Raw genomic sequence first — 27,864 nt, 5'->3', positions numbered from 1 at the left:
CTTAGCCTGCTGGAAAATGCCATCCATTTGTTATTTTGCCATGCATAATCTGACAACTATGAAAATGTAGGCACTTCTTTGTTACAGTCCAGTTACATCCAAGTATTCATAATGCATATCCGACTATGTTGAACGGTGTTAACGTCACGTTTATATCAGGTAGGAGGTTGAGGTCATGTAAGACAGGTAGACAGGCGCATTAGTGCCTGGAGGACATCCATTTCCATGGAAGGTTGGGATCTACACAGTCTACTATACCTCTGCATAAAAATATGTACACAGTTTGACCTTTCTTTCTTTAACAGAGCATGAAACACACGTTTGGTACAACAATTAATGGCAAACATAAGAATATAACAAACCAAGTTCTTGATTTCTATTCAAGTATACCCACTTGGGAAAGAGTATGAAGTAAAGAAAAATCCACAATCTACTCCCTGACTACACTTTCAGATCTTCATAGTCTTAGATATTTTTTAATGAGAATACTACTCAGACATTTTTTTTAGAAAGAATAAAAAAAAAAAAATAGAAAGAATAAAATGACCAACTGTAAGAACAAATTCAATTAGGGCAAAAAATAAACAGAATATTTTTTTTACACAAGGAGGAAAAAAAAAGACAGACAGACAGTGAAAGGAGAATGAGGAGAATGTAGTTGAAAGTACCTATCTAAGTTGTATCAGAAGCATTCAAAGTCCTAGGACTAGAATATGGTGCTCCTCAATTTTAAAATCCTATTCAGTCTCATATCAAACATATCAAACAACAATAAAAACAAAACAAAACAAACAGAAGGGATACAGCCAAGCACATTGTTCTTTCAAACAATCTAACACAGATAAAAATAAAGAATATCCCAAATGTGTAAGTATAATTCTGTTGAAAGAGTTGTCCTATTTTTCTTTTTGCTGTTTTTGCTGTTGTTGGAAAAAATCTTCAATACAGATAGCATTTATTCACAAAAAAATCTAGTGACTATGCCTTAATGAATGATCTGTAACTGTAAACTGTAGGTTTTTGTTGTCATTGTTGTTATTTTTTTCTGAAAATGCACTCATGTAACTTGAAATGTTTTTCCCTGTCCTCAGCTGGAATACAAGAAGTAGTAACATGGCCTTCCTCCATGGAAGGAATAGGAGTTTTTCAACGTGTTTTCTAATCAGAATGTATGTCACCTGCTCGTTTTGGCAAACAAAATTAACAGTTAAGTGTTATTTAATGGACAACAGGTTAAAAATGGCTAAAATTCTTCTGTGATACTGCATTAAGTAAAGGTGGTAGGCCACCACACACCTACTACCGGGCACAGCTGAGTCCAGCAGCCAAGTTGGAGGTGCTTCTAGGAAAACATATTTAGTAAAAGAGAAAACATATTTATTAAGAAGGATAAAATGTACTTAATTAAAAGGATAAAACAAAGAGAAATGAGGACTATACATTAAATCATTTTTTTCCAAATTGAGTCTATTTTGCACGTGATAGTGATTAGTTAGTGTCCTCCCAATTTTTATCTTGATCCATGACCTTTTCATTGCATTTTCTTCCCTCTCCTGTTGAGGAAGGGGAGCAAAAGAGAAGTTGAGTGTCTTACTGATTGCCAAGGTCAACCCACTCAGATACCAGTAACATTTCAAAAATGTCTTAATATTCTTACAAAGCTATTCTTTATGTGTATGTATCATTGTACCTTCTAGTCCTAGTTTGTATTTAAAAGATCTTTTTATACTTTTTGAGAGTTGAAAATGTTTCTAGCTACAGAAATGTAGACATGATATAAATGTATGTTGGATGTAATATTACTGAAGTTGGAAGCCTGGATTTATGCTTCTGCTTTTAGAAGTAATAGATAATTAAATAGATAGTCACTTATCTGAAAGAGGAGGACTAAACCTTAATTTTCTGTCATGCCTCAGCTGGTTTACCAACTGAACTGACCTCTGTTTTACGTTGTGAATCTGTAGATTCACGCATGGATATTCAGACATAGAGATTCAAACATAGGCTTACTCCAAGGCTTGAAATGAAGCTTAACTATGGGACACAGAGGATTTGTGCACAGAAAAGGTGAAGTAGTAACTGCAGAAGATAATGCACAGCTTGATGCATCTATACATATGAAAGAGGACTGAACAACATATATAGAATGGCAAACACACTCTTTTCCAAACAGAAGAAAAAAAAAAATCATATCAGATTAACAAGGGTAATCTTAATTTTTTCCTTTCCTTCATGCAGTGTCTGGAGAATATCTTTCTGTGCATTTTGAATATAAAGTTACAACTTTTCAGCACATTAAGTCTCAAGCCTGATCTTTTATAATGACAGTAGGGAGTAGTTTGTAATGAATTCTGAGAGCAAGAGATCAGTGTTATTAACCTAGTATACTGTAGCTTAACTACAAAAGAGAGAGGGAATTATGTAAGTTTCTACAATAGTTTAATGACTTTTAAAATTGTGTTTGTAGAATGATACATCTATAATTAGGAATGCTAAGTCTTCTAATTCCAGTCAGACATTACAGGAAGATTGCATTAGCAGCCTAAAAAACAATGCAATATTTATATTCTCACAAATAAAATATGAAAACAACTTGACAAATAGCATTTGCAGTTTGGCTTATGTTCTGTTTTCAAAATGCAGTACAGGTTATAAAGAAGAAAATCCTTAAACAAGTGCTGTCTTGAATCAGTTTCTGCTTTGTTTCTTTGTTCTTTGTTCAGATAAGTAACAATTTTTTTTTTTTTCTGAAATTATCAATTTCCTCTGTGTTTTTGTTTAACTCTGGTAAGCAGCTAATTACCACAAAGCTGCTGGCCTGTTTTACTCCTAATAAGATGAGTGAGTGAGTCAGAAAGGTAAAAGTGAAAAATTTATGAGTTTAGATACATACAGTTTAATAGATAAATCAAGAAGTGTACAAGTAAAATGAATAAAAATAAGGAATTCATTCAACACTTCCCCTTGGCAGGGCAGATTTTTAGCCATTTTCAGAAAAGGGCATTACACAGTGGTTACCTGGGAGGACAAACAAATTGGCTCCAAACACTATAATAGAATCACAGAATGGCTGAAGTTAGAAGTGGTATCATCTGGAGGTCAGCTGATGCAACTTCTGTTTCAAACAGGGACACCTAGAGCAGGTTACTGAGGACCGTGACCAAGTGGCTTTTCAGTATTGCCAAGGAGGGAGGTTCCACAACTCTCACGGTCAACCTGAGCTAATGATTCACTATCCACAGAGTAAAAAAGATCTTGGTGATATTTAGAAGAGACCTCTTCTATTTTAGTTCATGCCCATTGCCTCTAGTCCTGGCACTGGGCACAGAGGAGGTTATCTAAGTTATCTAAGATTTAAATTTGATCTTCAAATCTTGGTTTTCTAATACAATCAGGGAAAAAAAAAAAAAAAAAAGATTAATATGATGTATGTAAGAAGACGACAAAATTTCTGCTTTGAAGTCCATATGCATGCCCACTGGCCTGCCAGGTAGTGGATGAGTGACTGCTGCATGATCAGTAGCTGATCACCTAATGAGGGGAGCAGGTGTCTTTTCCTCAAGCAACCAGAGGTGTATGAGATCAGAAAAAAGAGGATAAAATCCAGAAGGTTTGGAGCTACAGTGGATGTCTTCTGCACTAAACTGTAGCCATGTGGATTGATGAGATATTGCTGACCAACCTGAGGCTCCAACTTTGCTGAATCTGTGGTGGTGACTATCCCTGCTTTATGACCAATTTACTAGGATTCCTCTTTTCACTATCACTAACTTCTCCATATTCCCCACATCCCTTAACTGCTTAGAATTTATAATGAACCAGCTGTACAACATTTGATGCCTCATTTGGCTCTTTCTCTCACTCTAGGTACATACAATTCAAACCAACTCCTCCAGTAATTGAAGAGAAAAAGATGTGCATTTGGAATTATTCAACAAAGAGGAAGAACAAAGTTAAAAACAGTGCTTAGTTCATCTAAGAATTGTGAGCAGAAAAACCGTACTACCTCATAGAGGACTACAGACTTGAGTTATCTCAGTCATTTGTTAAAAAGTGATTTTATCACAACTCTACTCATGAACAAAAATATAAAAGAATAAAGCAGATTCAATGTGGGTATATTTTGTCACAGTATGGATATGTGGGTAGCATTTATCTTAGTAAGTGTATAAACCTGTATGACAGAGACCTATATCTGAGCTTGTTGTTGAATTTGTTTCTCTAAAGCTCCTAACATAGGTTGCTCCTAAAGTAATGCCTCCTATTTATTTCCACAGAAGCTACAAAAGCTACAAAGAACATAGTAACATTATTTGATAGGTGAAATTCTCAACTGCAAAATGTTATTTTTTAACATGGTCACCATGATTACCTATGCTTTTTCACTGGCAATGAACAAGAGCCTGCATACCTTACTCATAAAATTCTGCACTAGCAGAGGTGAAACAATGTCACTGTCACAAATTTAGTACTAAAATTCTTTTGATTTATTTCATGGACTTCTGTATCAACTAGTAAAAAGAATTTCTAATAAATGTCACAGTCATGTTTACAGAGAGTGACTGTAGATTTCCGGAAGAACAAAATATTAATTATTATTATTTCAGAGGTTACTTCATGTATGTAACCAAGTACAAATTTATACTTTTCCTGCATTTATGAGATTTACTGCGTTGTAAATTTGAAATTGGAACTCCAGAATCCATAACCTGCTCCTATCCAAGTTTGCTGTCATCTGTCTGGTGCAAATACACAGCAAATAAATGAATCTGTAGTGTATGTATATGTATATATATATTTCTCACTTTACAGTTCTTATTGTAATCCATAAAATGATAAATGCTTGCTGGGCAGATTTGCTGATCTCTGTTTGGGAGCCAGTTTTCTGTTTAGTGATGCACTTTATGTTTAACACATGGATTTTTAAAATCACCTATATTTTCTTATAGCCAACGTTTACAAAATCTCTACTCAAAATCCTTAAACTTGTTTTTAAATGAAATGTACTTTCCTGGTGGTTGAGGATATTATGCCTTTTACTCATTTGGATATAATGATCATTCTGACATAGAGTCAGGGTTTTTTTGTTGTTTTGTTTTGTTTTGTTTTTTGTCTTTGTTCTGGAGGCATGAGACTGACTTTCCTCAGTCTTTGTAATAATTAATTATCCAATTAATCCATTATTTTTACCAACAAGAAGAAAAAGAAATATTTAAAAACAGTGTGTGGAATACTGAAATAACAAAAAATCAAATTAAATAATAAGTTGTATTAACTTGGTATTAGGATGACTTTGTTCTCCCAAGATAATTCAGAATAATCAGCAGATAATCTTTAAATTAAAATTTTTCTCAGTATTTTTTTTGTTGTTGTTTCTGTTTTTAGAGGGAAGAATTTGCAGAATTAAATTAAAAATAATTAAATTAAATATATTTGTGTTATAAATAAAGTTTGATTAGGAACATAATTTATTATAAAATTCTTATATCCAAGGTATTGTAAATCTTGTATGAGTGCACAACTAAACTGTTTACCACTGAGTTCCGCCTCTAAGTAATGACTTCTGCAGTTGTCATTTTAATCTGATTTAGATATTCACTAGTTATTCATTTATTTAGTCTTTTAGTACTTAGCATATACACGTTCTTCAGTAGCAAAAAGGGGTGTATCCTGATGTTACTCAAGAATGCAGGTCTTCCATTCTGCAATGAAATTTCATATCAGAGCTCCACGTCACCTCTTTGGAGCTCTTCAGAGTCATAACATCTTATTGTTATGCAAAAACAACATTTCTTTTCCCCCACTGGGGTCATCCCTTTTACCCTTATTAAAAATGGTTATAGTGTTGCCTTTCTTCCAGTCACTAGAGACTTCACCCAATTACCATGACTTATCAAATATCAATGAGAATGTCTTGGAGGCTATAATAGGCAATTCTCTCAGGACTCTGGGATGCATCTCATCAGGACCCATAGAGTTGCAGATGTTCAGGTTCCCCAGGTGCTCTCAAACCTGATCTTTGCTTACAGCTGGAGAGACATTTCTTCCTCAATCTTCTTCTTAGTTCATGCCCCTTTTCCATTTTTACTCCCTGTTCTTTGAGCATCCTTCAAAATTTCTCTCACTGGGGTCAGTCTTCCAGTCATCTTTTGCTCCATTTCCATTCTTTGTTGAGTAGCTTTTTCATAGCTTGCATCTTCCACTGTGATTAGCAGGTTGTGTATGCTTAAGCTACTCCTGTACTCTCATAACTAAGTTACTTCTTTATCTTAAGGAGTTAATTTAATTTTGTAAGTTAAAACAGTTGTCACCTAGGCTCAACTCAAGTCAACTGCTAGACAGAAGGCTTCTAAATCAGATCCTTCTGAAAGAAGTAAATATAGTTAGGGAAAACAATCTTATATTCATGTCTTATTTTTATAACTTCGCTAAACAATTGCTTTCATTCAGTCATTAGAGAAGGAAAAAAATAAAAATTAAAAAAAAGAAAAAGAAAGCAGCAAGACTGTGGTTTGTTGGACTGATATGCCACAACTGTCCCTGCACTAAGAGAGGACGTATACTTCAATGTCTGAAATAAGAAAGATGTTTTTATTACTATTTGTTTATTTATTTATTTATTTCTGACATGCCTTACTTCTTTGGCCAGTGCAAGTGAGAGAATTCTCACACAAATACTTCATTACTGTATTCTTCATTTGCTTTAGTGCTTGTAATTAGTTGATTCTTCAAAAGAATTGCACTAAAGGAATAGAAATAATATAATGCAAAGTACAATCATGTGCATATCACAAATAAAACAGAGCCACAAGAATGGACATTAATAATTCATGTTACAATGAATTTAACTTTAATACTGAATAAAGTATAGCATTTATAGTAGAACTTCTCAGAGAATTAAAATTAAAATTACCACTAAAAATTAGTGGTAACGCCTCTATATCACTATATTTTATTTTAAAAAACCTAGTGAGTGTATCTATTTCAAACATTTTACAAACTTTACTAAATACTACTACAGAAGATCAGAATAATTTAGAAGATTTTTAAACAAAAATAGGTAAGTGAAATAAAACCTCCCCAGTGGAGGGTTATTTATTCTATATGGGGAGAGGAATCATTGTAGTGCAGATAAGAACAGAAATGATTGAAGGCTTTATTTTCTGATAGAAAATCAAAGAAGGGAAGGCACGGGAAGGAAAGGAAAAAGTGGAGCAGCATTTCTCACATTTAGCATGTACTATTATGTATTTTCACATGAACTCACCATTACAGACTCAGGTACTGATCAGTAGGGAACAAAATAAAATTGAAACCTTGTGAAATAATTCACAAAATATTTAATACATTAGATACTTGCATTAAGGATGAATAAAAAGCAAACTTAGGACATTCTTATCTATTTAAGATGAATTCTGTACCTACTAGGAACTGCAGGAAGTGATCTCGTATCTGGACAGCAAAGTAGAAATTAAAGCCAACTTCTGTGAGGACTGACTGAAGGAATGGTAAATGCATGCCTGGTAGAAAGCTATTTTTGAGAAGTGTGCCACTTTGACAAAACACAGTCACAACTTATTTTAGGAAAGCTCATTACTTCATCTTACTTTTCAAAGAAATCTGGAATTGTGTTTTCTGAGGCACCATTAAGACTTCCTAGAAATAAAAGTACCACCTATGCAAGTACAAAGTATGTTGATAGTGGCAACATTTTTGCAATCAAAATTCAAAAAGGAATGGTTTTATTTGAAAGATATTTATAACTGAGACTGAACACAGCTCTGAACAACCACATTAATCAGCAACTGTGATAGTTACCACATCTGCTGTGACACATAAATGTATTTTATTAGCAATGGTTCTATGGTGAACAGGGTTTCAAAATCAGTGCTTGTCGTTTTCATTTGAGAAGACAAGAATGCCATCATAATGCTGTTATTTTCCATTAGGATACTGCTGCTAAGCATTATTAGTCTTGATATTAGGCATTTCTTGGTTTTGAAATTATCCTTTGCAAGTGGTTTGAAGTGACGACTGTAACTGAAATACCTGTATATACTATGAATTTCATAGATTTTGGCAGAGTTATATCTAGGTATCCTTGTCTCTTTTAGTGCAATGGTTATATTTTTTAGATGTTTGAAAAAAACAAACAAACAAACAAACAAGAAACAAGCACAGGTAGTGATATAGAAAGAGTTTAGTTTCTTAATAAAAACACTGAGTATAATCCAATCAAACCTTACATGACTTCTCTCTCCTACTATATTGATTCAAATTTTATCTTAAAGGCATAAGAAGATTGATGTAAAAATAAATATTAACTGAATACTTTTCTTGTATTTTCATTTACATCTTACTACCACTGGATGCCCACAGGCATGGATGTATCAAAATTAAAATGTATTATTGTACTGTATAGTGACATTGTCAACTTGCATTTAAAATGGTAATGTGTCCAATTCAAGATTAAGAAACAAATCAGTTCTAGATTGCAATCAAAGGGTAGCAGAAATGATTTTAGACAAAGGAGAAACATTGTTTTCATTATTTTTGTAACTTTGAATTTCAAGTTGTTTGTTTGATTATTTATTTATTTATTTATTTATTTCCTTCTCAAGTGTTTAGGGAGGACTCTACCTGAAAGCTCCAAAAAGGTGCAAATTGTTTCCATATCACAGTGCTTCTGCCCACTTTCTTCTCCCTTGATCCCATATACACTTTTACATCCACTTTTGAATCCTTATTTCTTCTCCCCTATTCTCCTCTTCCTCCATGACCACTCTACATGGCTACCTTAGTTCTGTAATAAAACCTTTATCTCCTCTTTTAAAGTGATACTGTTCCTTCTTTCCTACAAACAAATAGTTTCAGCAATAAAATCACTGATAATAATCTTCATACTAATGGTGCCTGTATCTGAAGAAAACAATTTATGAAACACCTGACAAATGTACAGCAGAGGAAGCTTTCTTCTCAATTTTCATTCTCAACAAATAAGAAATATTTTTCATGCTTTCTGGTAAGTTGCTATACACTAGAATATTGGTGCTAAGGGATCAGATCTTATTCCCTAAAAAGAAAGGGCTAAAATCCATTAACCTCTGTCTACACTGTCAAATGTCTCTAAGGCTATGCTGCACTATTTGCCTTATGTTCCCACTGCTGTGGGCTAGTACAGTCTATAACAGACATTTTTTTTCGAGAGAGATAGTGGCAGTGTTTCAGAACAAACCAGTAAATGAGATATCACAGAGGGAGTATGAACTAGCAAGGAACTACCTAGAGGTGTCATCTGCTGACATTTCATGACTTGAGTCTGACAAAAAGCAAAGATGTCTCCCTTTTCAGAAAATCACATTTACAATCACTGAGAACAAATATACTTCTATGATCTGAAAGTGATGGATATCTAATTCATAGTAATGGTACTGTAATTCAGATTCTCTTTAAACTAGTGACAAGGGGACAGGAATGCAAGAGAATCACTCATTTCACATCTGACAGCAGAGATGATACTTGCTATGTGCCACAAACCTTAGAAAGGACGCCTAGAGCTATTAAGTAAGACAGACATAGAAGATTTACTAGTTCTGAGTGTCAAGCTCTCATGTTTCTAAGAATATACTAATTTTGACATTACTTTCTTTTAGATTTTTTTTTAATCAAACAAATGAATAGCAATTTAGTATAGAAAAAAAATCACAAATTTATGAAGAGATCACAAGAAGCAGAAACGGAGCTGATGATAGTGTACACAAATGATTAAGAAGAAGAATACATTTTTACTAGAAGTTCACAGTTCTTAAAAAAAAAGTTACATCTCTGAAATTGCAATATTGGTATAAATGAATAAACACAGTAAATGTTAACTAGAAAAGTGGAAGAATCTTATTATTTTCCCTTGGATTTGTATATACACACCTCCACACCTGCTCTGTTGACATTTCATAGGTTCATCATATGTTATTTTTTAAAGTACTCTAGCAAATCTTTAGAAAAATTCTTCTAGCTGGATGCAATTTATTCACTGACACTTTTCTATATTTCTATAGACATATTTCTACAATTCCTTCATTATCATTTCATTGCTGCGGAGACCAGCTTCATTGCTGCAGATACCAGCTTCAGGGCAGGTAAGACTGCGCTGGACAAGGGACCTAAAGCAAAAAGGCCGACCAAAAAGCTCTTTTTACGGCTTTTTCGAAGCTAGCAAGAGCACAATACCAGTGCCGAGGGGCTGGCAGCTTGTGGGCGGGCTGCTGAGCCAGCAGGGGCAGAGCTGGTACTGCCCACTCATTTCTTGAGCTCAACCTTGACCTTTTGCTGTGCAATTAGAAGCATCTTTGGGAGGAATCTTTGGGAGAATGCTTCTCCCATCTTCGGGAGAAGCATTCTTTGGAAGCTAGCTTCCACCCACGTAACGCAGTAGGTGAGATAAGGGTGTTACCTTACACTGTTAACAGGAAGGGAGTCAGTGTGTGAGCACAGCCCACCCTGCCCATACTGCAGCTGCAGTTGTGGGAGGTGGGTCTTGTGGCAGGATACGCGAGTGTTTCTTTTGTTCCTTTTGTCTTCGCTTAGGAGACCAGCTCTCCTACAGACAGTCCCTGTGACCTTCAGTTGAACATGGTCTCTACCAGGCAGCGGGCTTGCACTAGGAAGACTGTGGCGACCCAGACAGAGGGCCTGCCCAGAAATGTGGCCGTTCAGGTCTCTGGCTGCAGGGAGTGCCAGAGCCTGCTGCTGCCGAGGGAGGATGGGAAGGATGCCATCTGGTTGAGGTGCGAGCAGGTAGATGAGCTGCTCAGCCTGGTGGTAGAGCTCAGGGAGGAGGTAGAGAGATTAAGAACCATTGGAGAGTGTGAGCGGGAGATTGACTAATGGAGTGACTCTCTGAGAGAAAGATGCAGAGATCCCACCCCCCAAACCGTAGTGGACCCTCTCCCTTGCTGTAGTCGAGCACGGAAAGCCGATTCGAGAGGAGAGGAGAGGAGAGGAGAGGAGAGGAGAGGAGAGGAGAGGAGAGGAGAGGAGAGGAGAGGAGAGGAGAGGAGAGGAGAGGAGAGGAGAGGAGAGGAGAGGAGAGGAGAGGAGAGGAGAGGAGAGGAGAGGAGAGGAGAGGAGAGGAGAGGAGAGGAGAGGAGAGGAGAGGAGAGGAGAGGAGAGGAGGGATGGTAGCAGGTCCCAGCTCGAAAATGCAGGTGACCCCCACCCCAACCTACCACAGTTCTTCAGGTGTCTCTACACAATAGGTTTGATGCCCTGAAACCGGAGGGAGAGGTGAGTGAGGATAAGGTGGGAAGACTGCCTCCAAGTGTGACTAAGGTGAGGAGGTCAGCTCCACGCTTAAAGACTGCCTCCTCCAAAAAAGGAAGGAGGGTGATAGTTGTAGGTGACTCACTCCTGAGTGGAACAGAGGGCCCGATATGTTGGCCTGACCCTACCCGCAGGGAGGTGTGCTGCCTCCCTGGGGCCCGGGTCAGGGATATTTCCAGGAAACTTCCTGGTCTGATCCACCCCTCTGATTACTATCCATTATTGATAGTTCAGGCTGGCAGCAATGAGATTGCTGACAGAAGCCTGCGGGCTATAAAAAATGATTTTAGGGGGCTGGGGAGGTTAGTTGACAATGCAGGCATACAAGTAGTATTTGCAGGTATTCCTACAGTGGCAGGGAAAGATAATGCAATAACCAGGAAAACCCATCACATAAACACATGGCTGAGAGGCTGGTGCAAGCGCAAGAATCTCGGGTTCTTTGATCATGGGGCGGTCTACTCGGCACCTGGCCTCAGGTCTGCAGATGGGTATCACCTGTCTCAAAGGGGGAAATGGATCCTTGCCCAGGAGCTGGCAGGACTAGTAGAGAGGTCTTTAAACTAGACATGAGGGGGGAAGGGGATAAAACCAGGCCTGCTAGAGGTGAGCCTGGGGGAGAGATAATAGGATTAGGGGTGAGGAGAGAGGCCCAGCTAAAGTGTGTCTATACCAATGCACGCAGCATGGGCAACAAACAAGAAGAGTTAGAAGCCATTGTGCAGCAGGCAAACTATGACCTAGTTGCCATTACGAAAACGTGGTGGGACCACTCCCATGATTGAAGTGCTGCAATGGATGGCTACAAACTCTTCAGGAAGGATAGGCAAGGAAGAAGGGGTGGTGGAGTGGCTCTCTATGTTAAAGAGTGCATTGAGGTTACTGAACTTATGACTGGGGAAAATAAGGTTGAATCCTTATGGGTTAAGATCAGGGGAAGAGCCGACAAGGCAGACATCCTGGTGGGCGTCTGTTATAGACCGCCAAACCAGGATGAAGAGACAGATGAGTTGTTCTATGAGCAGCTGGTGGAAGCTGCGCGATCCCCAGCACTTGTCCTCATGGGGGACTTCAACTTTCCTGACATATGCTGGGAATTCAATTTAGCACAGAAGAAGCAGTCTAGGAGGTTTCTGGAATGTATGGAGGACAACTTCTTGATGCAGATGATAAGAGAACCGATGAGAGGAGCTGCCCCGTTAGACCTGCTGTTCACAAACAGAGAAGGTCTGGTGGGAGATGTATAGGTTGGGGGCTGTCTTGGGGAGAGTGACCACAACATGGCAGAGTTCTCAATTCTTGATGGAGGCAGGAGGGGGAACAGCAAAACTGCTACCTTGGACTTCCGGAGGGCAGACTTTGAATTGTTCAGGAGACTAGTAGGGAGAGTCCCCTGGGGCTCAGTCTTAGAGAGTAAAGGGGTACAAGATGGCTGGTTGCTCTTTAAGAAGGAAGTCTTAAAGGCGCAGGAGCAGGCTGTCCCCCTGAGTCGCAAAATGAGCCAGCGCGGAAGAAGACCGATGTGGATGAATAGGGAACTATTCTTGAGGCTCCAGGAGAAAAAGAGAATCTACCTCCTGTGGAAGAAGGGACGGGCAACCCGGAAAGAATACAAAGAAGTTGTTAAGATGTGCAGGGAGAAAATCAGAAAGGCAAAAGCCCAACTTGAACTCAACCTGGCTGCTGGGGTAAAAGGGAACAAGAAACCCTTTACAAGAATATCAACAGCAAGAGGAGGACCAGGGAGAATCTCCATTCTCTACTGGATGAGGCTGGCAATGTAACCACTGAGGATAAGGAAAAGGCAGATGTTCTGAATGCCTTCTTTACATTTGTCTTTAAAAGACAGACCAGTTATCCTCAGGTTTCTCTACTCTCTGACCTGGCAGCCTTGACTGGGGAGCTGACTAAACCTCCCCCGATTCAGGAGGAAACAGTCAGAGACCTGCTACTCCAACTGAACTGCCACAAGTCCATGGGACCGGATGAGATTCACCTGAGAGTGCTGAGGGAACTGGCGGAGGTGATAGCCGAGCTGCTTTCCATCATCTATCAGCGCTCCTTGTTGATGGGTGAGGTCCCAGAAGACTGGAGGCTTGCCAATGTGACTCCCATCTACAAGAAGGGTTGCAGGGAGGATCTGGGGAACTACAGGCCTGTTAGCCTGACCTTGGTGCCGGGGAAGATTATGGAGCAGATTGTCTTGAGGGAGATCACGCGGCACGTGCGGGATAACCGGGGGATCAGGCCTAGCCAGCATGGGTTCACGAAGGCCACCTCCTGCTTGACCAACCTGATCTTCTTCTATGATCTAGTGACCCATCTGGTGGATGAGGGAAAGGCTGTTGATGTGGTCTACCTAGATTTCAGCAAAGCCTTTGACACTGTCTCCCACAGTATTCTCCTCCAGAAGCTGGCAGTCCGTGACTTGGACAGGTACATTCTTGGCTGGGTAAGGAACTGGCTGGAGGGCCGGGCCCAGAGAGTGGTGGTGCATGGAGTTAAATCCAGCTGGCAACTGGACACAAGTGGTGTTCCCCAGGGGTCGGTGCTGGGGCCTGTCTTGTTTAATATCTTTATTGATGACCTGGATGAGGGCACTAAGTGCACCCTCAGTAAGTTTGCAGATGACACCAAGCTGTCTGGAAGTGTTGATCTGCCTGAGGGTAGCGAGGCCTTACAGAGGGATCTGAATAGGTTGGATAGCTGGGCTGAAGCCAATGGGATGGGATTCAACAAGACCAAATGCCGGGTCCTGCACTTTGGCAGCAATAACCCCAGGCAACACTACAGGCTTGGGGCAGAGTGGCTGGAAGACAGTGTAGAGGAAGTGGACCTGGGGGTGTTGCTTGACGCTAGACTGAACATGAGCCAGCAGTGTGCCCAGGTGGTCAAGAAGGCCAATGACATTCTGGCTTGTATCAGAAATAGTGTGGCCAGCAGGAACAGGGAAGTAATTATTCCCCTGTACTCAGCACTGGTGAGGCCGCACCTTGAGTTCTGTGTCCAGTTTTGGGCCCCTCACTGTAAGAAAGACATCGAGGCCCTGGAGCGTGTCCAGAGGAGGGCAACAAAGCTGGTGAGGGGTCTGGAGCACAGGCCTTATGAGGAGTGGCTGAAGGAGCTGGGATTGTTCAGTCTAGAGAAGAGAAGGCTCAGGGGAGATCTTATTGCTCTCTATAACTACCTGAAGGGAGGTTGTAGTGAGCTGGGGGTCAGCCTCTTCTCTTGGGTGACTAGTGATAGGACTCGAGGGAATGGCTTCAAGCTGCGCCAGGGAAGATTCAGGCTGGACGTTAGGAAATACTACTTCTCTGAAAGGGTGGTCAGGCACTGGCATGGGCTGCCCAGAGAGGTGGTGGAGTCACTGACCCTGAAGGTGTTCAAAGAGCGTTTGGATGTTGTGTTGAGGGACATGGTTTAGCGAGAACCATTGGTGAAGGGTGAATGGTTGGACTGGATGATCCTGTGGTCCTTTTTCAACCTTAGCGATTCTATGATTCTATGATTAGCCTTGCAGTAACAGAGGTCCTTATACAGACATTGGTAAGTTCTGCTGGCAATTTTTTAAATCTGTTTCATTGTTACTGACACTAATGAAATCTTTTTCACATAATATCTCTGTTTTTCAGCTTTCAGTGTTTCACTGATATGCTTTTGATTACCTGAAGTTCTTGCACGATCATCTTGTTATATATTCATTTCCAGCACTTTTGAATGAAGTTTTACACTCTACTAGGATATCAGTATAGAAATGTCATGGTTTTATGATTTTTGGTTACTGGTATTCTACATCATAACATCATGTAGTGCACTGAGAGTTTAAGTGTTAATGATTCAGTTCTGGGCACCTGTCTGGAAGAGAAGAAGAGCTACATTCCTCAAGGGGCTGTGTGGTCAGAGAGGAGATATAACCTCTGGAAAAGTCACCTGATGTTCCTTTTCTTCCCTCAGCTCTCGTCCTGACCATACTCATCGTCTCAGAACGACTGTAAGGCCTACAGCTTTCAGATACTCTTTCTCTCATCATATTTGATTTATTAGCTTCAATTCTAATGATATTGTATTATAGTGTGCTATCTTGCATTCCGATACCAAATTTAGTAAATTAGTTTGTTTCTCCTCAGATTGTTGCTGCTGTTTTTAATTATTTTGGGATCCCCTGTTTCCCTTTTTTGGAGGCACGGATTTTGCAAAATCCCTCCAACCCGCTAGTCACACAACTGGGCTGAACCAGCCCATAAATTTTTGACAAGAGAGAATAGTAAAAGCATACCTATTCAGTCTCCAACATAGTTTTCGGTTCACTAATGCAGTCATTGCCTAAATAATAGTGCCTCACATTACTGGTAGGGAAAAAACACAAACACTTACTGTAATTTCAGACAGTTTGAACTCAAACTCAAATTACTATTTGTAAAAAGAATTGCCATTGAAATATTAGGACTTATATAGTTTAGCAAGATATAAATCTAATAGATAAGCAGCAACAATTTTAGTCTGGTTAGGACTTTGCCACAAAATAAGAAGTATATTTGCATATAAGCAGTATGAAATCCTGCTGAAGTTTCAAAATTCTTTCCAGTTTTACTTGCTCTTATAATCTAGCTGATTGTAATATTTGAATTTTTAAGTAAGTTTTCCAGTTGTAGTAAAGGACAGTGAGGAATTAGTTCATTACTGAGGGACAGTGAGGGGATTCCTTCTGAACTTTAAAAGTCTGTAATGTGTAACTTGCTCAGGAATTCTTCCTGAGTTTTATCCTATGGTGAAGATTTTAAATGTCTTCTTTTGGTTTGGTTTGATTTACTTAAGCTCGAAAACTTGTATGTCTTTTGGGTAGAAAATAGTAAGAAATAAAAAGTAGATCTCCATCAGCTTAGGCAAGAAAATCAAGGCCAGCAAAATGTAATTTTAAATATTTTGATCAATAAAAATGTATTTATCTCTTTTAATGAGAGTTACAGTTTAATTTCCTCTCAGAGAGTCAGACTATTATATTTTATCATATATGGTAGAGGATTTAAGTTCTCAATTTGAAAGGTTCTTTCTGAAACATTCTGAAAAAGAATACTCTTTAAAAAAATACCTAACTTCAAAAATCTTTGTTTACATATATTCACAGTAACTTTCTACACCTCTAAAAATGTAGTACAAATAAAATTCTGTCCAGTGTTTTCAGAGTTATTTTCAGAAGCTACCAGCACTGTAGAAGTTTCAATCTTATTTGCATGGATGTCTAAGAAAATGCTGTCTGTGGTCCATATTATTGAAAATGTTGTGTCCAGAATTTTAACTCACTTCAAGTAATTCAGCATGTCATTTCAGTCTTGAGGGAGAGTCACAGTGCAACTGCTTGTCAAATATCAGATTTAGTTAAAAATTACTTTAATAACTTCTAAGGCAACACAGAGTTTTGTAAAAGAGATGCTGTAACAGAAACAGGCCACTCTAAGAATGAGGCACGAGTCCTACATCATCTGTACAACAGAATTAAAAACTAGCAGACACTATTATTATTTTTCCATAGTTGAACCCAGAAAAGGGTTGAGAAATTCTCGCTGTTTCTGTATATGGTTCTAAGCAGCATGAGTACCTTCAGTCCTCTATCCTAGAATGCATTTTTCCTTTACTAGGAAGTTTTATAATAGCTTTATATCTTGGTGATACAGAAAAATATAGAACACATGAATATAGACTAATGGATTGAGCTATTCACATTTTAATAGTATATATATTATGTATCTATATGTATATGCATGGAATAACATGCATATTAGACACACTCTAAATGTTGCCATTTCTTCTGTTTTCAGGTTTTTTTTTAATAGTATTTTATAGTTTTTTCACAGTGTCAGTTCTCATAGTCCTTACTTGTTTGTCCTTTATGACTGTTTCTTTTCTAAAAGAATACTGTATTATCATGCATTCTGCACATCATTATCTTTTATTTTATTTTATTTTGCAGACATTGGTTCTCTTTCAAATGAAAGCAACACTATGCTACTTTTTAAACAGGTTATATGTAAGCATTTATTACTATCTCAGAATTATTTCCATTTAATTAGAGCATCAAAATACATAATTTTACTTGAACATCCATGACCTATTTTTTGATCTTGATAATGATATGAATGCAATGTCTGAATCAAGGCTTAGAAGTCACTCAACAGAGATTGTATAATGCATTACGTGTAATGTATTTTTGCATACAATCAGAATTCAACCATAAACTATCATGGAACTGTGGTTGTTTATGTGTATGTGATCAGTCTATTTGCAAATTAGACACAGAGAAATGTAGAATATCCTGAGTTGGAAGGAACCCATAAGAATAATAAAATCCAACTGCTAGCTCCACACAGGACCACTGAAAACTCAAACCATATTTCTGAGAGCACAGTCCAAATGCTTTTTGAACTTGAGAAGGCTTGTTGTCATGATCATTTCCTTAGGATGACCTTTTCTTTTTTAGTTTCCTGCCAAGAATTATAACAATTATATATTCATGACCACAGAGTAAATGACATACTGTGCACTCATTCTTTACATTCTCTCAGTATTTTTTTTTTAACATTCCCTTCATATTTCACCTCATTTTGCTATATATTGCATGCTAATATGCAGTTGAAAACAGCAGCCATATACATAGTAACCAAAAAACATAGTACCTTGCTAACAAGAGAGGGTGACAGCTCCAGAGCTGTATTCGGTTCCATGGAATTAAGAATATAAAAGAAAGAGATCATACAAGTTTATATTACAAATATGGGATTTTGGTTTTGATGTATTTATATTTTTGAAAATTCTGTGCATGGAATGGTAATTCACATTAACTAGTTCAACATGTCATTTCATTCTTGACCTCAAATGGCTTCAGAAATTCTTTCAACGGCATTAACACATTAACAACGTCTTGTCTGCATTGAGGAATAAAATCTTTCTTAAAGAGAGATTTTTTTCCTGATTTATTTTATTTTTTCTTTTTTAACTATATTTGTAATTTACTCATTTATTATTATTATTATTATTATTATTATTATTAGGCTCGTCTACACAGCTTCCTGTAAGCTTCTACATGAATAACTTCTGGGATCATTTTGTCCTTTCATAACGTTTTTATTCAGCTGATTTATCACAGCTGAGGGATGGATTTAGACCGACTATTACCAAGTTTCAAATTGTTTCTATGTGAAGATTATATCTTCTATCACTGTCCCAACTCAACCTTAATTTAAAAATTAACAAAATCTGTGTCACTTTATGAGATCATAAAGTTATTTAAATACAGTATTCTACAAGCTGAATCCTGAGTATTAATTCCAGTAGTGCCTCCAGTGACATATAGGCTTTCCCTTTAAAAAACAAGAAAATCTAGACAAGCAAAATAACTTCACTGAAGCCCGTGTCAGAGTCCAGGTAAAAATGATCAGTACAGTTCCCACGCATCTCTGAGACTGTGTTAACCATAAGGATGCAGACTTATGTTGTTTCTGTTGTTTCTTACATTGTTTTCTAATACGTTGGTAGCCCAAAAGTAATGCCTCCTATTTATTTCCATGGAAACTGCAATGTATACAAAGTATAAAAATTATACAATGTATAATATTATTTGATAGAGCAAATTCTCCACTTCAAAACAGTACTGTTCAGCACAGTCACCACTATTAGCTATGCATTTTCACCAGCAATGAACTAAAGAGTCTGCATACCACACTTGGAAAAATCTGTACCAGCAGAAGGGACGCACTATCTCTGTTATCATCGCTGAAACGTACAACACACCATCTCACTGTATTCACATCCACTGTTTGATCTCCATAGTATTAAGCAAGTGTATCCTTGCAGATAAAACACTGGAAACAGTGCAATTATATAACTTGTTTAGAATTTATCTTAATAGAAAGTGTAATCATCCAAGTGTTTAAGATAATTTCTCAAAAATTCCAGTAAGCTTTCATGAAGACACAAAACATGGTAGTGAATGTCATCATTCAGTAGTGAAATTTGAACAAAGACAGGAGTACTTACGTATTTTTGTTGAAATTTGGTATCATTTTCAGCCAAAGATTCACAGTTCTTTCTTTTTAGGTCTCCAATCTTTCCTTTTAATATCTGTGTATATTCATAGACTCATGGAATCATAGAATGGTTTAGGCTGAAAGGAAACTTTAAGATCATCTAGTTTCAACCCCTCTGCTATAGACAGGGATGCCTCCCTCTAGACCAGGTTGCTCAAAGCTCCATCCAGCCTGGCTTTGAATGCTTCCAAGGAGAAGGCATGCAGAACACCTCTGGGCAACCTGTTCCAGTGTCTCACTACACTCACAGCAAGGAAATTCTTCCTAATATTTAGTCTGAATCTACCCTTTTCCAGTGTAAAGCCATCTTCCCTTGCTCTGCTTGTCCTGTCGCTACCTTTTATAAAAAGTCCCTTTTATATAAAGTCCCTCTCCAAATTTCCTGTAAACCCTTTTCATATACTGGAAGCCACTATGAGGTCCAGCCTTCTGATCATCTTCATGGCTCTCCTCTAGACCTGCTCCAACAGCTCAATGTCTTTCTTCTGCTACAGGCCTTAGTTTCTTACAGAGTGTTATTAGCTCAGTTCTTAGGCATTATACGGGCATGATAGCAAAGTGAACCAAGGAAAGTTTAGAAATAATCATTCTGTGTAGAACTAATCTGGATCCAGAATGCTGCTGTAATAGTAGGGGCGCAGCCAGCCTGTTCTGCAAAGGATAATCTTTGAAATGTGTGTACAACCCAGTTTATACAATTGATGGAAGCAATTTCCCTATGGCTAAAGATTTGGTTCCTTTTCCTCTTGTATCAGCAGTTAGACAGAGCCAGTATTAGCAGACAGTAATATCATTTGTTTTCTTTATATGTCTATTTTGTTTCAGTAGTTTGGCATAAATCATTCATAAGAAAAAATATTCTTTGAAAACTTCACTGTATCTTCCCATATGTATAGAACACAACCTAGGAAATTCTTTGATTTTAAGATTTATGTTGGAGACAAAGGAGATTTTTAGGCACCAGTAAATGCCCCGATCAGCCTCACTTGAACCTCCATCTACACGCCCTATACATAGGACCAGGACCCACATTTCTGCTCAACACCAAGTCTTCATTTGGTGTCTGACTTTGGTAGTCTCTAGCTCAGCCACAACAGTAATTAGCTATGCATCCCATTGACCCTGACTCGTGGATTGATGTGACAGCTTGACCTCAGCCCAGATTTATCATTTTGGCTTTGCCTAGACACTCTGGAGCCATGTCTGACCCTGGTTCCCCTCACTATGCCTGATCCTGATCCCTACCTGTAGGCCAGTGTCCCAGCCCAGGCTCAGTTTGTCCAGGTCTCCAGGGGGATGTCTGAAACCTGGGGCTGGAATTACCCTTTATGCTCCTGCTTGGTCTGTTTCTGTTTGGGTTTTAATATCAGCTGATTTTTACTGGTCTGATTTTGTTTACCTTTCTCCTTTCTTGTCAGTTACTCACCTAGTGACATTAGGTAGGAACTCTATCCTTTGACTGGAAGCAAATAACTACCACTACCTATCAGACCAGGAAAGCCTGCAGAATTTAATAGAAGGATATGATGTGTGTGTCATGACAAGGGTGGTGAAGCATATTCCAACTAAGCAGCATAAATAGCTCTTAAATGGATGTATAACCTTTCCAAAGGCTAGCTATTCTTTATCCCTCTTTCAGTTTCCTCTGACTGAAATAAATGCCTCCATAATTTCAACAAGATCTCAGATACTGTTGGAACTTCAGTGAAAATGTAAATGAAAAGGGAAGTTTTCTCAAGTACTGGAAAATTACTTTAAATCTATGAAGTTTGTTTAGATATCTGAGACATTCGTTCATTCTACTGCTTATTTAATTCCCTCTTGATATCATAAGAACACATCCTCACACCATGTTCTTTGAATTTTACTCATTACCAATGTTCTTCTTATCTCTGTGACTCTTATCAAATGCTCACCAAATTTCAAGTTGCTTTCACATCTAAGTGTGAAGTTTGCTTAAGATTATATGAATGCGAGTCTTGGTCAGATATCTGCTCATGTTTTCGGAGTCAGGGCCATGAGGATTTCAACAGGCCTCAGTGGCCTTTAACAACCTCACTCAGAACCTCTTTATAAAGACCCAAGGAACCCCATTTCAGCTAGGCCTTTGGCACCCAACTGCAGTGATATCATGTGTCTGAGTTCCCAGTCCCATTTCTGGCCTTCAGCACAGCATTCTGGGCACCTTATCTCCTGGACAGATCTCTTGGACTCACAGTGTAGTCATTATCAATTCCTGTCTCATCCTGTTCCCCACAGTTGGACCCCAGCCCTTGCTCCCAGCTTCCCGTGTTGAGAGCTGCTCATAGACACTTAATGGCCACCAGCTCTTCTCACTCTCCTCAGGATATATGGGATGACAAATCAACAGATGAGATTGAGGGAGGGCTTGGGTGTGTCATGGTCAGCCCTGGGATACTCATGTTGCCTGACTCTTCACATCAAAGCTGTTGCCAACACTTACTGCTCCCTGATGCCCTGATGCCATTGTATACATTTTCAGTACCCTTTCCTTGCTTTTTTTCTGAACATCTATTATTTGGCTGGAATAGAGCATTCCCAGGCATGAGTATAGCTCAATAATTAGTTTGAATTTTTAATATTTTTATAGTATCATGGAACCATTTAGTTTGGAAAAAACTTTTGACAGAATCAATTCCAACAATCAACCTGATCCACAGACTCCAGCTACTAAGCCATGCCCTTTACAGCCATTTCTTCACATTAAATACACCTAGGGATGGCAATTCTACCACTAGTAGAATCTCCTCTAGTGCAACTAGAGATTGCCTCTTCACATGTCTTCTCACTTTTCACCTAAGAAATCAACATCCATCTCACTGTAACCTCCTTTCAGGTTGTAAAAGAGACTGATAACGTCTCCCTTCAACCTTTTCTTCTCCAGACTACACAGCTCAAATTCCCTCAGCCACTCTTCATGTTTTCCTGTCCCTTCACCAGCTTTGTTGCTCTTCTCCACACACACATGAGAAATAAAATGTATTCTCCTGTAGTGAGGGGCCCAAAATACAGTGTTCAAGATATAGTCAAAGCTGTGTTGCATATCATGGGACAATGATATCATCCTTCTGGCCATGCTATTTCTGATGCAGGACAAGATGCCATTGATCTTCTTGATCATTTGGGCAGACTGCTGGCTCATGTGCAACCATCTGTTGCATTCCTCCAGGCTCTTTTCTGGTGGGAAATATTCCACTCTGTCTTCCCCAAGCCTATATCACCACATGGGCTTTTTAGGACAAAGTGCAGCAGCAAGCCTTGGATGATTGTCATGTGAATGGACACAGCCCATCAATCTAGCCTTTCCAGATCCCTCTTCAGAATCTTCCTACCTTCAAGCAGATCAACTTACCTATTTAGCTTGGTAAAGTTTGTAACCTCTCTGAGAGTGCACTCAATCCCACCATCCAGATAACTGATGAAAATGTTAGCCAAAATTGACCACAGTACTGAGCACTGGGAAATGCCACTGGTGACTTATTGTCAAGTGGATTAAAATTCATTCTCCATGTTTCTCTGGTCCAAGCTGTCCAGGCAGTTCTCGCCCAATGAATTTTGCACTTGTACAAGACATGAAAAGGCAACTTCTCCAAGATAAGTCTGAGAAAGAGTATAAAATGCTTTGCTGAAGTTTAAGTACACATCTACACACTCCATCTAAGTGATCCATATGGTCACCGAAGACAGGGTTAATCAAGCTGAAACTGCCTTTCATAAACTCATTCTGAGAAGGTCTGATCATCTGGCTGTCTTGTACATGGGAAGACACTAAAGATGATTTACTCCAACACCTTTCCTGGCACGGAAGTCAGACTGATAGGCTTGTAATTCCCTGGTTCCTCTTTCTTGACCTTGTAGATTGGAGCTTCATTTGCTAGCCTCCGGTGAACAGAACCTCTGTTGTTCTATTATATCCACAGTCACTCCACATATCATATACCCAATGTTATGTGGAGTAAGTGGGCCACACTGATTACACAACAAACTTGAATAGGAAACCCCAGTCATCCAGGAATCTTGAAAGTGATCAATGGTTGACCAGAGGTGTCTCGCTCCAGTTTATAGGAGGGAGAGGAGGTTCTTTGAAATATGTATACCCGGTGTGAGATTAAGCAACAACAGTCCAGGTGTTGGTCCAACCAGTTTGTTACCAATCTTAATAAGAGAGATGGGGAAGGGGATTATGGATTGGGGTGATGGGGAAGGGAAGGCGAGCAATAGAAAAGATAGGAAGAAGCAAGAATTGCATAAAGCAGGAATAGTCACCACCAGGATCCGGCAGTAGTCCCATTGCATGACGTTCCAATGGTCCGGGGCAAAAGCTCAGGAGAAGAACAGCAGCGTGGCCGGTCTTGGGCAGCGAGAAGGTGCAGGTACCGAGTAGGTCCAGGAAGAAGTCCGGGCGGAAGCAGCAGGTCTCCGGTAGCAGGCCCTGGAGAGTCTGTCAGCATGCAGGCCTTTCATAGTGAGGGATCTGATGGCAGACACCTTCTTGGGGGGGAGAGCTGCAGCAGAGGGGCCATCCTTAGGCAGCAAGCAAGTCCAGGAGGGAGAGGCAGGTCATGAGGAATCTGTTGTCAGAAACCTGCCTTCATGGTTTTTGGACCTTCTTTTATCCTCCTTCTTCCCTGCCTAAGTGACATTCCTGGGTGCTTGGGTAAGCATCATGTGAGTACCCCCCGAGATGGCTGTCTTCCTTGAGATAAGTCCACACAAAAGACTGTTTCCTGGTCATTTAGCTGCCACTTATCTCTCTCTCTGGTTGCCCCTGGCGTTGTCCATCCGTTGTCCCTTCAGACAAAGGATTTCCCAATCCCTGGTCAGGACTTGCTTGAACTTGTTCATCTGTGTCCCTCAGCAAGCTTCGAGGGAATGGTGTAAAAGAGTGACCTCTTACAGGATTCTTTCTGCATATCACCATATTTTGCATAGTGCCTTTCAGGACTTGAAACTAGCCAGGTCACTTTGGCTAGTTTCATATTTCTGAGGTGAAATTAAATTCATACACATTGATTTTCCAGTCTATATGTGAGAATTAATTAATATGGATTGTTTTCTTTTATCTTCCACTTGAATGGAAGCCTGATTTAGAATATATGTGGTGCAAAAGTTTGGTTGTTTCCACTGAAAACATTTCTTCTTTGGAAAGAAGATCTTTTCATTTTGGTTCTTCTGCCAGTTTTTTTCTTCTGGTCTGCTGATAACACAGCTGTTTTCCTAGTAAGAAATCTTATTTGATAGTCAGGCCTTTCAGTTTTAGGATTAAATGTCTATACCAGATAGTCCTATGTCCTTACAATACTAAGAGTTTTTCAGACAAGAGCTATCTTTTTTTAAGTAGTTCATTAACAGTTCCCATGCGAGCTGTGCCACTTATCTTTCTGTTCTGCTATTATTTGACAGTAATTGTTGAAATTCAAAAATGTATTTGAACTCATGGTTATATTTAGAACACAGAGTCTTGTGCAAAGTAGTTTTATTATTATTATTATTATTATTATTATTATTATTATTATTATTATTATTATTATTGTTATCACAATAATGGGCTGTAGCTACCATGAAAATGTTTCTATCATAAAATATAACCCCCCACTTCTCCCCAGCTCTACATGGCCATTATGTTGGTCACTCTGGTCACTCTTTCATCTGTTAACTAAACCATATATTCTTTTACAAATTAAAAAAAAAAAAAAAAAAAAAAAAAAAAAAAAGTCCTATAAGAATTTGTATCTAGGCAAAATAAATTATGTCAGATGCTCCTTGTTTGTCAAAAACTTTGTTTTAAACTGTCCTTATATGTAGCATCTAACTCAGAGGATTATGAAGACACAGAAGCAAAAGATCTTCCACACCTTTTACAGATAATTTCCTCAATAGAGAGACCCTTCCCAAGGTATTTTAATACATAAACTGTAAAGATTATTTCCAAATTCTTAATCACACTTAATTTCTTTGATCATTCCTCTAATGTCACAGCCTCTCACTGGATTTTTCAAGCTTAAATTTTCTTTTGATTTTTTTTTTTCTTTTTGAAAACTAGATTTACATCCAACTAATTAGTTATTTCTATTGCTACACTTTGTAGACCAAGCTTCTTTAAACTTAATACAAATACAACTTCTGAGATAAACACTCAGGAAACAATCCTAACAGCAACAACCAGAACAGAAGTTCAGACAGTTGAATTTATTTCTACATCTGACCAATATACTTTCCTATTTCTAAAAGAAATAGCTAATTAAAGGGTAGGAGAGATGTTGTTGCTTTGGAGCAAATGTGTGCCATTTGTCTCATTGTCAGTTATAAGAAATAATTTGTTGCATGCTTTAATCCTGCCTACTAACTCTAAAAAAAATACTATCGAGTTTTATAAGCACGTAGAAAAATATATATATATATATATCATTAACATCACATAGAGCAGAGGAGAAATGAGTATGAGATTTCACAAAGTATTAACAGTTTGAAAGATCTGGGAGTATGGTCGTCAAATAACTCTGTGTACTGACTGGAGAGATAGCAGTATTAGCATTTCAAACTGAGAGGCATCAGTCAATGGTGAACAACCAATTTTGAGTAACTAGATTTATTTAACCTGATGTTTAGATCATAAAAAATTAAATGCATAAGCATAACTTAGTTATCCAAGGCTCTCTCTGAGAAAATATCTGTGTTCCTTCATTGGCAATTCAGGCATTGTGTATTCTTCAACTGTAGATGAGATTATCATCAGGATCTGAGAATCTAGATTTCAATAATCCAGATTCTGATATGAACACAAAAGAATGTCATGCTGAGCATGAATTAAATATTTCAGCCTGACATGCTGTTAGGTATGCACAGATATAGTAGCGAGACACAAAGGATTCCATAAGAATGCTTTGGAATTTAGTTAGTGTCTAGATATATATTGTCTTTATTTTCCATTTTCATTGGCTTATTACCCTAGGAAGTAGGGTTGACTTCATTCAAGTTCATCATAGGTAGTAATCTGATTTTCTGTCTAGTCAATCACAAAATTGTTTTTCAAAGTAAAAATCATGTCTAGAGTTATAGCCTCACTGTCAACTTAGTGAAAATACGAATGTTTATTTTCATAAATTTATGCTGAAAAATTTTGAAATCTAATTACCTAATTCTCCTTTAAATATTTATCTTAGAAATACTTTCTATTCATCAGCCTCTGAGACTGCTTAAATTATTTTGATAGAACTTTCAGTATTTCTGTCCTGCTTTTAAATGATTTTCTGTCTGCTGCATGTTAATCACAGTTGCAGATTTCATATCTCGTTTATATTTTTACAATGTAAAATATGAATAATAAGAAGTTTTATTACTTGCTCTGAAATTTCTCCATGACATTTAGAAGTTATGTATTTGACAAATGTATGTAAGATTTCATTACCTAGTAGGGGGAAAAAAAAAAAAAAAAAAAAGTGACAGAAGCCAGATGATATGTTATATATAAATTGAGAGTTGTTCTTTCCTAATCAGACCAGTGCATGTCTGGACAGAATCCCTGTATTCTTCCCAGGCCACACATCACTGATTGCACTTCCTGTCCATTTTCTTATTTTCCCTCAATTTGATCAGCAGGTCCTTGTTCAGTCATACCAGTTTCCTGACTCTGCTTCATTTATTATGCTGGAGGATTGCCTGAAACTGGTAAGGAATGCTTTGCCTCAAATCAACACAAGACAACTGAAACATTTTGAGGACAGTTTTACATTTGGAAGTATTTCTTTGGAGCTGTTTGTATTAGAATGGGAAGGCCCCGAGGTGTTCTCTGTCTGAAGACTTGACTTGGAAACAAATGTTTCCAACTTGATACTGGAGACTAGGAGATGATACCATTGTATCCTGTGAAGGCGGGATAGAAGTTGACATTTCCCTGTTTCCTTTTGCACCTGCTGAGTTGAATTAGCAAGTCCTAGAAGACAGGAACAAAAGATTTCCTGCTGAGATCCCCAAAGTCAGAAGGTAACATTCCAAAAGAGCAGGTTTGACCACTGTGGACTGTATGTATGTTTGCCATTAGTCATCAACTTATCACCACAACCTCAGGCAACCCACCACTATCAGCATCACCAAGACATCACTGGACTGATATCGGCAGGTAGTGACCCCTGCAGACAAGGAGAGGCACAACTCAGGAGACATAAAAAGAGTAACCTTCCACGCAGCCTACTGAATGGGACGAGACAGGGATGGAGAGCTCTTTTGCTCTTAGAAGGGCATCTTTAAAGAGCTTTCATCTCTTCTCAGTTCCTTTGTCCCTAAGGACAGTTCCCCAGGGGATCTTGTCTAATAATTCCTTAAACAATCTGATGTTGGCTCTTCTGAATTTCATGTTTCTAATTCTGCTTTCTGCCAGGTCCCTATCCTTGAGATTGTGAATTCAGCCAGGGCATGGTCACTAGAGTCTAGACTGTCTTCAGTC

This window comes from Gallus gallus, chromosome 1, assembly GCF_016699485.2.
Source record: "Gallus gallus isolate bGalGal1 chromosome 1, bGalGal1.mat.broiler.GRCg7b, whole genome shotgun sequence".
NCBI classification, from domain to species: domain Eukaryota; kingdom Metazoa; phylum Chordata; class Aves; order Galliformes; family Phasianidae; genus Gallus; species Gallus gallus.
The sequence above is the reverse complement of the archived record's forward strand: the minus strand, read 5'-3'. Positions refer to the sequence as shown.